Consider the following 12,357-nt stretch of genomic DNA (forward strand, 5'->3'; position numbering starts at 1 on the left):
TACCGAGTGTTTCTTTTTTGGTTGTTATTTTGAATTGCATACCCAAATTAGAAATTAAAATCTAATTAAAGATTAAATTTATATATTGAAACCTGTGAAGGGTTGATTTGGGCATAAGGTAATACTTATGTTTGGAAGTAAAAGGTGCTATTCTTACTGGCTACCTTAAAATAATTGAATTATCAATTTTACCTGACTGTCTTTATCTTATTAATTTTAAATAAGTTTAAGTTGATTTGTGACCACTTAGTCCTCTTTTCTTTTTAAGCCACATAGAGCCTAGTTTTATTTATCCCTAAAGGAACATGTGATGGACATGACTTTGGGTAAACTCCGGGAGATGGTGAGGGACAAGGAAGCCTGGTGTGCTGCAGACCATGGGGTTGTGAAGAGTTAAATACGACTTGGCAACTGAACAATAACAAAGGAACATGTGAAGAAACAGGAGGCTTCAGAAATGAAGAAAAATGCCTAATGCATTAAAAAATACACTCAGAAGAATGGGTCAAAGAATCTGAGTTTTTAACTTAAAACAGAGATACTGAGATCTTCCTTTCCTAGCCTTGAGGGCCAGCTTCAAGTTTGTAAAATAAATAAATATAATTTTAAATTATTTTCCGAGTCTGAAGTAGACCAGGTAGTTAAATATATTAATATAGTTGAATTTTAATGGTCTTTAAGCTTTAGAGTGTTTAATGATCATTTATTTGAGCGAAATGCAGAAAATTGTGGAGTCAGCCTTAGTGGCAGACATCCGAGGATTTTGATGCAATGGTGGTAGTCTACATTTTGAGAAACACCAAGGGAAGAGGGAAGATAGAACTAAGAAAATAATATTTTTTTGTCTTATTTTAGGGGCTTTCCCCATAACATTTAATTCTGACTAGGATCTAATAATGTAGGCAATATTAGCTCCATTTTATAGATGAAGAACTTGAGTTTGGATTTGAACTAAGGTGCATGACAGTCCGTAGCCCTTTTCAACAGGAACTTTTTGGACTTCGTAAAGTTTTATTTTTCATGAAAGAACTTTGGAGCATTTTCTCAAGTGTCACTGGGGAAGTCTGAGTCATGTCTTCCTAGGAGAATTTCAATTTTCACTGCCCCTCCGGAGCTTTGGAGTGATGCTACTTGTTTGTATAAATGATTTCATGTGACCTCATCTAGTTATTTTTTGATTTAGTGACATTATGTCCTAAAGATTTGATGATACAGTTTCTTAAAGTATGCTCATTCATTCTGTCCTCCTTCTAATTTGTCTTTCTACACTCATGTGGAAATTTAAAAAAAAGCCTAAGTGCAGAGTTTGGAATATTACCTAGGCCATTTCTAGATACAATATTTTAATTTCTTCTAAAAAGTTTAACTTAAGCCAATACCACAGAGTTGTGACTGTTAGCATGCCAATCAAATAATATTTTAATACTTTAAATATATATTTTCCATTGTAAGTATAAAGGATGTTAAATATTGAGTTGGCCATGGAAAAACCTGAATGAACTTTTTAGCTAACCCAATATAAAAAATTATGAAATCTAGAAGAAAACTTATGGATAGGGTCCATAATTCTACCATCTGAATGCAATGAGCATTAGCAATTTGGTTTGATTTCTTCTAGTTTTTTTAAATCATATAGCTGTAATCACAGAGAACATGTGATTTGTATCTTTTTAAATTTAACATATAAATATTTTCCATGTTTTCATGACTTAATTATAAAAGTCTATAACAGTTTAGCTGAGTAATATCATTATATACATAGCTTGGCCATTCAGGTTTATAATAAAATATTAAAACAGTGGTTTATATATAGTTTATGTATGTGTGTGTTCTTAGTCGCTCAGTTGTTTCTGACTCTTTGTGACCCCGAGGACAGTAGCCCACCAGGCTCCTCTGTCCATGAGGATTCTCCAGGCAGGAATACTGGAGTGGGTTGCCATGCCATATATGTGTATATATATATAAATGGGGCTTATATATAAACAGTGGGTTAAAATACTGATTTTTATTTTGGAAAGACAGTGTGAACTTCATTTAGTGGGTCTTCTAATATTCTAGAACTCAAATGATTGATTCCATGCTACTTGTGAAAGGGAGACTCCATAATAAAGCCTTTCTATGCAAATTATATCCTATGAAAGTTAAGAGTAACTTTTCACCAAGCAAATATGTTTGGTGTTTCAATATGATCCTTTTTTTTTTTTTTTTTTTTTTACCATTCTGAACAACCATCATTTTATTAAATACCAGTTGACTGATACTTCCCAGCTTCAGGTATTAAGTGATACATCAGGGTGCTTGACAAGCACGTAGAAGGTAAGCCTCTATATCTGTGTGTTAGATGCCAGAGGTGAGTCTGTTTCCTGGCTATATTAAAGGAAATAGCAGTTACTCAGAAAGAATTCGGAAATAAATACCCAAGGGAAACAGCAGAAATAAGACCTGCCCCTTCTGAGCCTTCGGTCCTCCCTGCCCCCCAAAAAGCTGCTCAGCATTAGCATTATCTTCGCAGATTTAGCTTGTTGCTCATGCCATAAATCCACTTTTAAGTGTATTCTTTCTTTTATGTTAGCAGTATTCTCTCCAGGGTTTATGCCTACAGTGGAGTGCTTTTGTCTGACTGCTCAGTGTGCAATAAATGACTAAGATATGTGCTTTTTTTCTCTTTGAAAGTGAAACTGCAGTCCCAGAGTGCAAGGGGTGCGTAGGAACCCTGGGAGAGGTGGGGGGTGGTAGAAAACAAGAGGATGGTCCAGGGCAGCGGTTTGGGGGATACAGAAGGTACAAGGGCACAAAATACACTTCACTTTCACTTTGTCTCAAAAGTGCACTTACAGTTTAACTTTTTAAAGAAAGTGTGAACTTAAGTGTGTTATATTTTGCTTTTTATTCTCAGTGGTAAAGAATCCCCCTTGCTGATGCAGGAGACAGTTGGATCCTTGAGGGGGAAAGATCGCCTGGAGGAGGAAATGGCAACCCACACCAGTATTCTTGCCTGGGAAATCGCATGGACAGAGGAACCTGGAGAGCTAAAGTCCATGGGGTCACAAAAGAGTCTGACACGGCTGAGCAACTGAGTGTGCTCGTGTCCACACACTCACTCACACACACACACACTCACACATTCTTCCTGAGATGAGAGGAAGTCAGTTCTTTCAAGCTCTGCTGTCTTAAAGCTTTGAAGACCTTCTGGAGTTTAGGTCTAGATATCGGCCCATTCCTGTTGGAGAACCAGACATTTCCTGTCTGATTCTAAAGCTGGATTGTAACACTGCGGGGTGGGTGTGGGGTGGCAATACAGAGATGACAGTAGAAAGTATCCCTAAAGAAAAAAAGCCACAGTGAAACCAAACGTCCTAGAAGAAATCCTTTCAGAGTTGCCTAATAGTTCATTGTTTAAATTCATTCCACATGAAAATTTTTGTGTTAGAGGAACTCTGTTTTACTTACATCTGATTCCTTGTCCTTTAGTTTGTCAATTAAGGCACACAATAGGGACACTGCTTTCTGACTGCTGTGTTTGAAGGGCTCGGTTGTAGAAAGCACCCCGTTTCCCCCCTCCCTGCCCCGACCCATTTAGGGGGCTGTTCAGAAAAAACCAAAGAAAAAGAGAAGGTGGATTTAAGGAGGTAACTCTAATGCCCGGCTGTAACTTCACTGAGACATTTTCAAAAGGCATCCCCAAGAAAAACGTTTTATTCATAAATCTGTTTCTGATTCCTCTGCGCAGTTCCAGTCCAGGTCTTGGAGCCTGCCCTTGAGGGGAATGTCCGTGACTTGGGTCAGTACCTTTCTGGCCTGGGAATTTCCAGGGTGCAGAAAAAAAGTCCACGAACTGAGTCCTTGCTGCTCCCTTCCTGCCTCCTCTGCCCCTCCTCTGTGCCCACGCAGCCCCTTTCGAATGAGAGTTTGACCGTGTTCTGTATTTTAGAAAACTGTTCCTTAGCTTCCCCCGCCCCCATCCCTTTCTAGAGCAGTGAGCAGCAAGCCAACGCTATAAAGGGGGCCAGGAGAGGGGCTGGCCTCCTCCAGCCAAGAGGTCAGACACCGAGTTCTTAGAGAAAAAGGCTGCTTAACTGCTGCTGCTGCTGCTTATCATATAACCTCAAAAGGAAACTGATCATCTTTCTCATGCTCTCACGTACTTGGGTTATTATCGCTGATTACAGCTGGAAACAGTTGATTTGCCTTTACGTATTTGTATGACTTGACTCTTCAAACACAAAGGTATATTTTTATTATTTGATATTTAGTATGAAAAAGTCTCTTAAATGATGATTTTTTTTTTTCTTTTTCCCATATCCAGATTCTTTACTTTGGAGTCACTTTCTGATACTTGTTTGGGGGCAAAATATTAGGGGGCAGGTATTTTGGGGAAGGACAATCTGGGATGTCTTTTTAGTTTGGTGATGACTATGAATTATGTCTGTTCTTTTTGAAGCCAGGAAAGACTAAGATGCTGATGGAGGAGGTGGATAGAATGGGTGATGAAAGTATCATAAAACTAATGTACAAACATTTAGTTAGCCAGTGAAGTACAACTATGATACTCCTGGGTAGCAGTCTCCCAGGAGGTTTGAGTGTGGGTTTAGTGGTATATTTCTCACCAAGGGTAGGCATAGAGCTATATCTTTATGGAAAATTTTTTCTGAATAGGTCAAAATGTTGTATAGTTTGTAATTCTTAAGTTACCTTTGTAAAATGAAAGACACGCATTACCAATTTTATGAATGAAGGAACCCTTGAAGTTTGATAACTTGGCGGTTCCTTCAAATCTATTACACTCTGGGATTTTGTATGAATAAAAATGCATTTCTAGGTAGGATGGATTGAAAGTCTCTCCATGAGTATTAGTGAACTGGCTGGCCATCATGAGGTGGGGTGTCTCAGAGGACGACATTTATTACATAAATTTTAAGCACTTGGTAATATATATTCCCTCACTTTAAATCTGGCATCTAAAGAAATACATTAGTGATCAGGTGGGATAAATTTTTGTTTTGGGGTGTTTTTTTTTTTTTTTTTTTTGCCTCTCTTGTCAGTAAGTTGTTTAGACAGTAGAAGGAGAGAAAAATTTCCGAGGCTTATTCACCACCCTCCACAATCCTTGCGGAGAAGGCAATGGCACCCCACTCCAGTACTCTTGCCTGGAAAATCCCATGGACGGAGGAGCCTGGTAGGCTGCAGTCCATGAGGTCGCTAAGAGTCAGATACAACTGAGTGACTTCACTTTCACTTTTCACTTTCATGCATTGGAGAAGGAAATGGCAACCTGCTCCAGTGTTCTTGCCTGGAGAATCCCAGGGACGGTGGAGCCTGATGGGCTCCTGTCTATGGGGTCGCAGAGTCTGACACAACTGAAGCGACTTAGCAGCAGCAGCAGCCACAATCCTTGATAGAGGAGATCAGCCACACAGATCATCTAAATGTTCAGATGACCCTAAAGTCTTTTTATTTGGCTTCAGAGCACAGTGTCTGGTCCACACCTCCCCACCCCCTCATTATAATATCATTTGCTTTGGCTAAAGACACAGTTGGTTAGGGTACAGGGTACAGATGCTATAGAAGAGACAGTCTGGGAAGAGTTAGCACAAGAAGTGGGCCCACAGGGGTTCCCTGGTGGCCTAGTGGTTAGGATTCCAGGCTTTTAATGCCGGGGGGGTGGCGGGGGGGGAGCCTCAATTAAATTCCTGGTGGAGGAACTGAGATTCCCTCAAGGTGCGCAACACAGCGGAAAAAGGGAAAAAAAGTCGTGGGTGCACAGCAAAACATCATGGTCAGCGATCAGCACTATCCGTCCTTGTAGGGAGGTGATGATCATGATCAGCACAAGTTAGTGGTCCAACTTCTACCTTTCCTTATTGAGGCAAGCCTCTATCATTCTGTTTTGTACTGAAAGGAGTCCAGAAACAAAAAAAAAAGTCCTCTCAGATGTTAAAGACCTGCGGAGAGCCCTGCTGAGAGGGAAGATTTTCTAATGATTCTGGGATCCAGGGTGAACTGCTCCTGAGAAAGCCATTTCCCTTTGGCTCTAAGCTGACACTGATCTGGTGGCCTCTTGATTTTCTCCCCAGGTTAACAGGAAGATCAGGAGGCTGGCTTCACCTTTTGGCTTTCTTGGCCTGATGCTGAACTCCTGATGGTGAGAAAGGTGGATAATCCTCATTCCAGATGTTACCTGGGTCTTGACTGATGTAGTCAAAGTGGGCAGTGGGATGTTTTCTAAAGTTTCTGTGATTCTTGGATTTTTGAACTTGCCTCAAAGTTATTATGAACTTTTTAGGCGTTTTACTGTGATTTCTTGTGAACTAAGAATTTTTTTTTTTTTTTTTGGTGGTTCAGCATCTTTTTAACCAATTTGAATTTCCACTATTTTCCACAAGAGGAGGACTCATGCATATATCTAAGAGGGGAATTCAGCTCTCTGATGACTGGCAGTTTCGGGGTTATGTAATCTCACAGACTCAGAGAGTACCATGCTCCATACAGTTTTGGTGAAGCCCGTCATTAGAGCTAGCATACGTGGTTTCTGATTAAAGCACTTCCTGTTCCTTTAATTTGAGACAGACTATGAGGTAAAACACTTTCCTTCCAAACTAAGTGAATGGAAGTATTTTACTGCTTCTTGGGGAAAGTTCATGGATAGGGAATTAACATTTATTAAACACTCATTTAGGGAGATGACCAACAAGGTCTCATTCAGCTATCACAATGGCATCTGAAGTAGCATCAGTAGCCTTATTTTATAGGCAAGAAAGTGAGGCTCAGAGGGATGGATCATGGATTCAGGGTCACCCAGATCCTAAATGGCAGAGCTTGAGTTAAATCTGAGAGACCTTGTCCCCACAGCCAATGCACCAGGCCACTGGGATATTAGCGGAGGAACAATGGAAAGACATCAATCTCTTTCCAGAGTCCTGACTTCCAAGGGTCCCTCCTTTTCCTTCACTCATACCTGGCTGCCATCCACTCCCTGTTCAGATCTAACTGCTCATTAGTTATGGTAGTTGATAACCGCCATGACCCTTTATGTTTTAAGAAGACCACAGGAAAATCTTTCAGACCTCAAAGAGCAAAGCAAAAGGGTGGAACTGATGGAAGTGGTTGGACTACACTTTGGAGAGAGGCAGCATCTTACTTATTGAGCCGTTTTTGGACACAACAGCTGGAACTGTAAAGGAAGTGGAATCCAGCTGCTTGTTCACGTTGCTCCTCTCAGGATGCTTCCTGCCCTGCTGGAAAGCTAAGGCTTGGATACTAGTCATACTAGTCAAGCTAGTCATACTTCTGGTGAAGGGCCCTCTGCTGCTGCTTCTGAAGACAGAAGCTGCAGGCACCTGGCAGAACCATTCACCTGCTCTCTACCATCCCTGCTATCACAGAGTGAGTTAACTACCTGAACTGACTTCTTTGTATGTGGGGGTAGCCCCCAGGATGGAAAATTCCATGCTTTGTATCTATTTTTTCTTTTTTAATTTTTTTGCCTGATTCTTTTCGAGTTTGCTTTTTCTATAGGGTCCACAGTATAGGATGCTTGGTTGCATGCTGAGTTGCTTCAGTTGTGTCCTATTCTTTGCAACTCTTTGGACTGTAGCCCACCAGGACTGTAGCCCTCCTCTGTCCATGGGATTTCCCAGGCAAGAATACTGTTGTGGGTTGCCATGCCCTCCTCCAAGGGATCTTCCTGAACCAGGGATCAAACCTGCATCTCTTATGTCTCCTGCATTGGCAGGGGGGTTCTTTACCACTAGTGCTACCTGGGAAGCTATAAGTATAGGATGAGTGGAGTAATAAATGAATATACTTGGATGGTTAAAAAATAAAATGCTGTGATTAATGGAGGAAGAATTTCAATACCTGTCTTTTAAGGCAGTGTTTCTTAAATTTTAATGGTGTGTAAGAATTACCTGGCAATCTCACTGAACTATAGATTCTGTTTCAGGAGGTCTGGAGTGAAGCTTGTAATTCTGCATTTTTTAAAAGTGTGGAGTACAATTGTTTTACAATGTGTGTTAGTTTCTATTGTACAGAAAAGTGAATCAGTCACATGGACATATATATCGCCTCTTCCTTGTATTTCCTTCCCATTTAGGTCATCATAATCTGTTTTTAGTCTGTGCTTTCAATTATTTTGGGTGCATACCCAGAAGTGGGATTACTGGATCATATGCTAATTCTGTTTAATATGACCATTTTCTATAGCAGCAGTACCAGGATGCTTTTTAACTCATGTTGTGCAGTGTTTGGCCAAGTGCAGTGAATATGACAGAAAGGGATATGAAGTTCAGAGTAAATAATCTTCAGAATAATTCAGCACCATGACTATTACATCAACCTGTCCAACACACTCACCCTTGCATGTTCACACATTACAGTGTGTGTGCTTACAAGCAAGTGCATGGCTGGGGAGTTAATACACATGGATCAGATCTTTTTGCAAATGTGGACCACTTGAGTGGAATCCTATGTTTAAAAGAAACCTCGGGAGGCTTGTGGGAGATTTAAAAGGATCAGAGCTACAAAGGCAATCTACAGACGTGAATGGAGACTAACCCAACTGAGGGTAGGAATTACAGGAGTTTGGATTTTCATTCTCCTTTCCTTTCTTCTATCTCCTTCTCTCACCTCTGCAGCATATGTGTGCAGGCACTCCATGAATTTTGGTTGAACAAATAAACCAGAATGGAAAGAAAAATGAAATAATTATTTGTTTTCTAACCTGTGAAAAACTATTTTGAAGGCTGTAAGAACTTGCTATTTTATACCTCTGTCCAGGGTAAAGGAGGTGGATTTAATTAGGGGTGGAAGACAAGGGTTGGAGATATGGAAAATGAGCCCTAGGCAAGGCTGCTGAATTTACCCTTGGCATCTCTAGTGGCAGGACAGAGGAACTAGAACTATCTGAAGGATGGCAGATGCTGATATACCTAATGTCAAAGTCTAGGGATGGCCCCAGATTGCAGCCAAAATGTTTGTAGCAGAAGGAGGTAGAATGTGTGACAATATTTGCTAAAGAACATGCGGTCTTCATCCCGTTCCTCACTTATATGTTTGTCAATTATCTGGGTTTCATGTCATTCATCTTGTGGGAGAGCTTTCTTAAAATGAAAGATAGCCTTTTTAAGAAAGCCTTTTAACAAAGGTTACTGTTTATATCTTAGTGTAAATTAATTTTGAAACCCCTTCTTGACATTTTACTGGAAGGGGAGGGCTCCGAGACTGCCCTGATCAGATTGCAGATACGGGGTGACATGCAGCGGCAGGAGAACATTCACTCCGATGTTCTCAGGTGGCATCCTGTCCTCTAGGCTAGGGCTCCAAGTTTGACTCCATGAGTCTCCTCCTCCATATTCTCTTCAAGTTGTGCCAGTGGTACAAACAGGCCACCAGCCTATCATTGATTGAATGATAACCAATCAGTGGAGCCTTGGAGCTTTGAAAAATGGGTATCAACTACAACTATCACAATTGAATGTATGCTATGTGCCAAGAGTTGTGCTAGGCATGTCGTGTATACTACCTCATTTAACCTACCTGCTGGCTGAATTCAGGGATGTACCCATTTTATGGATGAGAAAACAGAGTCATAGAGAAGTTAATTAAAGCTTCGTGGCTATTAGGTAAATGAAGCTGGGATTTGACTTGAAGCAGGTTTGTTTGACTTGTGCTTTTAAGCAAGGGGTGAAGAATATCACAGGCAAGAATTCTAGCTTGGATAAAAGTCTGGGATGAATTAGTGTGCTGTTTTCCAGCATCATTTGTAAGGACTGCATGTTGAGTAGTAGACAGATATGTGAACAGATAGTGTACATTAGTCTGCTCGGGCTGCCGTAACAATACTACATCCTGGGCAGCTTAAATAACAGAAGTTCATTTGCTCACAGTTTTGGAAGCTAGAAGTCCAAGATCAACATGCCAGTGGGTTTCTCCTGAAGCCTCTCCCCTTGGATGGCAGATGGCTGCCTTCTCATGTGTGCATGTATGGCCTTTCCTCTGCACACACGTCCGTGGTGTCTCTTTCTCTTTTAACAAGGACTTCAGTCAAATTGGATTAAGGCACATCCTAATGGCTTCATTTTAACTTAATTATCCCTTTAAAGGCCCTTATCTCCAAATACAATCACACTCTGAGGTCCTGGGGTGGGGCCTTCAGCATAAGAATTTGGGGAGTACATAATTCAGCCCATAACAGATCTGATGCAGCTGGATTTTGAAGGGGATGAAAACCAGGCCTAAGGATTTGGTTTTGATGTGTGAGGTCATGGGGTCCAATTGTGGTTGAACAGGGCTTTCCCAGACAAATTTCCAGCTGCTGTTCAATGTGATACTTGTGAGAATGAGGACTATAGGACATGTGGGGAATATTTGGAGAATGAACTTTTGGTACTTTTTTTTTTTTACAGTGGAATGAAGGAGCAGAAAGAGTTGAAATATTAAGTCCTCTAGATGTTTCCAGAAAACTGTTGAGAGTCTTGGTGAGGGCTGAAGGAGCCAGGGGGGAGCTAGGTTGGTTTTAGTTTTGTTGATTTAACTCTTGGCATCATGGATTTAGAACTCAGAGATGAAGTTGGAGCTGGAGTTAGGAATCCAGAGTTTTTAATACAGGTCAGTGTTGACCTGTGGAGTGGGGAAGCTTGCTCAGAGTTCAAAACAGACAGGAGACAAGAACTCTCAGATCTCAAACTGCTGTGTTGTCACGTAGATTTGGAGCATAATACAGAAGTTTTCCAGGACCTCTTTGGCTAAAATAGCATCTCTCTCTCCCTTTGCCTTGCTGTGTTTTTCTTCATAGCACATTATCACAGTCTGGCTTATTTTTCAATTTTTTCTTTTTTGGTTATGCTACATGGCTTGTGGGACCTTAGTTCCCTGACCAGGATAGAACCCTGGCCCCCAGCAATGGAAGTTTGGAGTCCTAACCACTGGACAGCCAGGGAATTCCCCTTTATATTTATATAGCTGTTTTATTACTGTCTGTCTTTTCCAGTAGAATGTAAGCTCCATGAGACCATAGGCTATTTTTGTCCAGGACTGAATTCTTAGTACCTGGAAGAGGGTTCAGAACATTGTAGGTGCCCAATAAATATTTGCTGAAAGAAGCTATAACTAAGTTAAATTTCATGTCTAATAGAATTTAAATTGATGACAGATTGCTAAATATTGTCTTTTTATCTTTCCTTAAAATATTTTTCCTTAACAAGTATCTTTAGATAAATAAACACACTGGCACATATATTTGAGAATCTTAATTTTAAACTGTATAGTTTAAATTTTTGTTTTGTTTCTGTTTGTGTTTATCCTTAAATTCTACTTTCCCCAAATCATGATCATGTAGTCCCTTCTCTGCAGTGGCATCCCTTTATGAGAAAGTAGGTGTGACTTTTTAAAAAAAAATCCAAGTGTTTCAGCAATCTGGTTACTCTTATCAGATTATCTGTTTGCATCTACTCTCTCTGCTGTAATTTTTATAGAAGGTTACTTGTGGAGTCTTCTGTCATCATGTCTTTTCCTTTTACTCATCGCACCTGTATTTAAAGATTCATCTCTCCATGTACCTATGTAGGTGCCAACAGTCTGTTCAAACTTAAGTCTATTGCCTTTCTCTACAATTTTCTCCAGAAGGCCTGCTGTTTTACGGTATTCTGTCTCATAAAATATAGGTCAGCTAGGCATTTAAACCAAGTCCAGCTTACTTCTTTTTTCTAAGAAATCATAAATCAAAGGTACCTGAATCTTCTTGTATTTTATACAGATGTGAAGTCGCTCAGTCATGTCCTTTGTGACCCCATGGACTGTAGCCTACCAGGCTCCTCCATCCATGGGATTTTCCAGGCAAGAGAACTGGAGTGGGTTGCCACTTCCTTCTCCCGGGGATCTTCCTGACCCAGGGATTGAACCCAGGTCTCTTGCATTGTGGGCAGACGCTTTACCATCTGAGACACCAGGGAAGTCTTATTAAATCTAGTTCCTCTTTTTTAGGTAGTCTGAGTGGTATAAACGGCACTAGAATTATTGGGTAAAGTAATTTAGAGCGATAGTTCTCCAACAAATCAGGAATTCTTCCTTAATGGTCTATCAAAATCACTGGGGAGGTGTTTTCAAGGGCCATGCAACCCCATTTTGGGGGTTGCATACCAGAGGGGTGGTATGGGGAGGGAGGAGGGAGGAGGGTTCAGGATAGGGAACACATGTATACCTGTGGTGGATTCATTTCAATATTTGGCAAAACTAATACAATTATGTAAAGTTTAAAAGTAAAATAAAATTAAAAAAAAAAGAATCCGCCTCCAAAAAAAAAAAGAAATTCAAAATAAATCCCTATAAATGTATGTGAAAAAACCAAGCCCCCAACTCTTT

General features: G+C 40.5%; 1 protein-coding gene across 1 annotated transcript in view; it reads left to right on the forward strand.

Moving 5' to 3' along the window:
- Nucleotides 1–4,065: 4,065 nt before the first annotated feature.
- The window catches only part of NFKBIZ (NFKB inhibitor zeta), a 31,380-nt gene continuing 23,088 nt past the window's right edge, over nucleotides 4,066–12,357 (forward strand). The window contains exon 1 of the mRNA XM_070791549.1: nucleotides 4,066–4,227. The gene's annotated coding sequence lies outside the window, so the exon portion shown is untranslated. The remainder of the gene's footprint in view (nucleotides 4,228–12,357) is intronic.

The sequence above is a fragment of the Bos indicus genome, chromosome 1 (genome assembly GCF_029378745.1).
Source record: "Bos indicus isolate NIAB-ARS_2022 breed Sahiwal x Tharparkar chromosome 1, NIAB-ARS_B.indTharparkar_mat_pri_1.0, whole genome shotgun sequence".
In the NCBI taxonomy this organism is placed as follows: Eukaryota; Metazoa; Chordata; class Mammalia; order Artiodactyla; family Bovidae; genus Bos; species Bos indicus.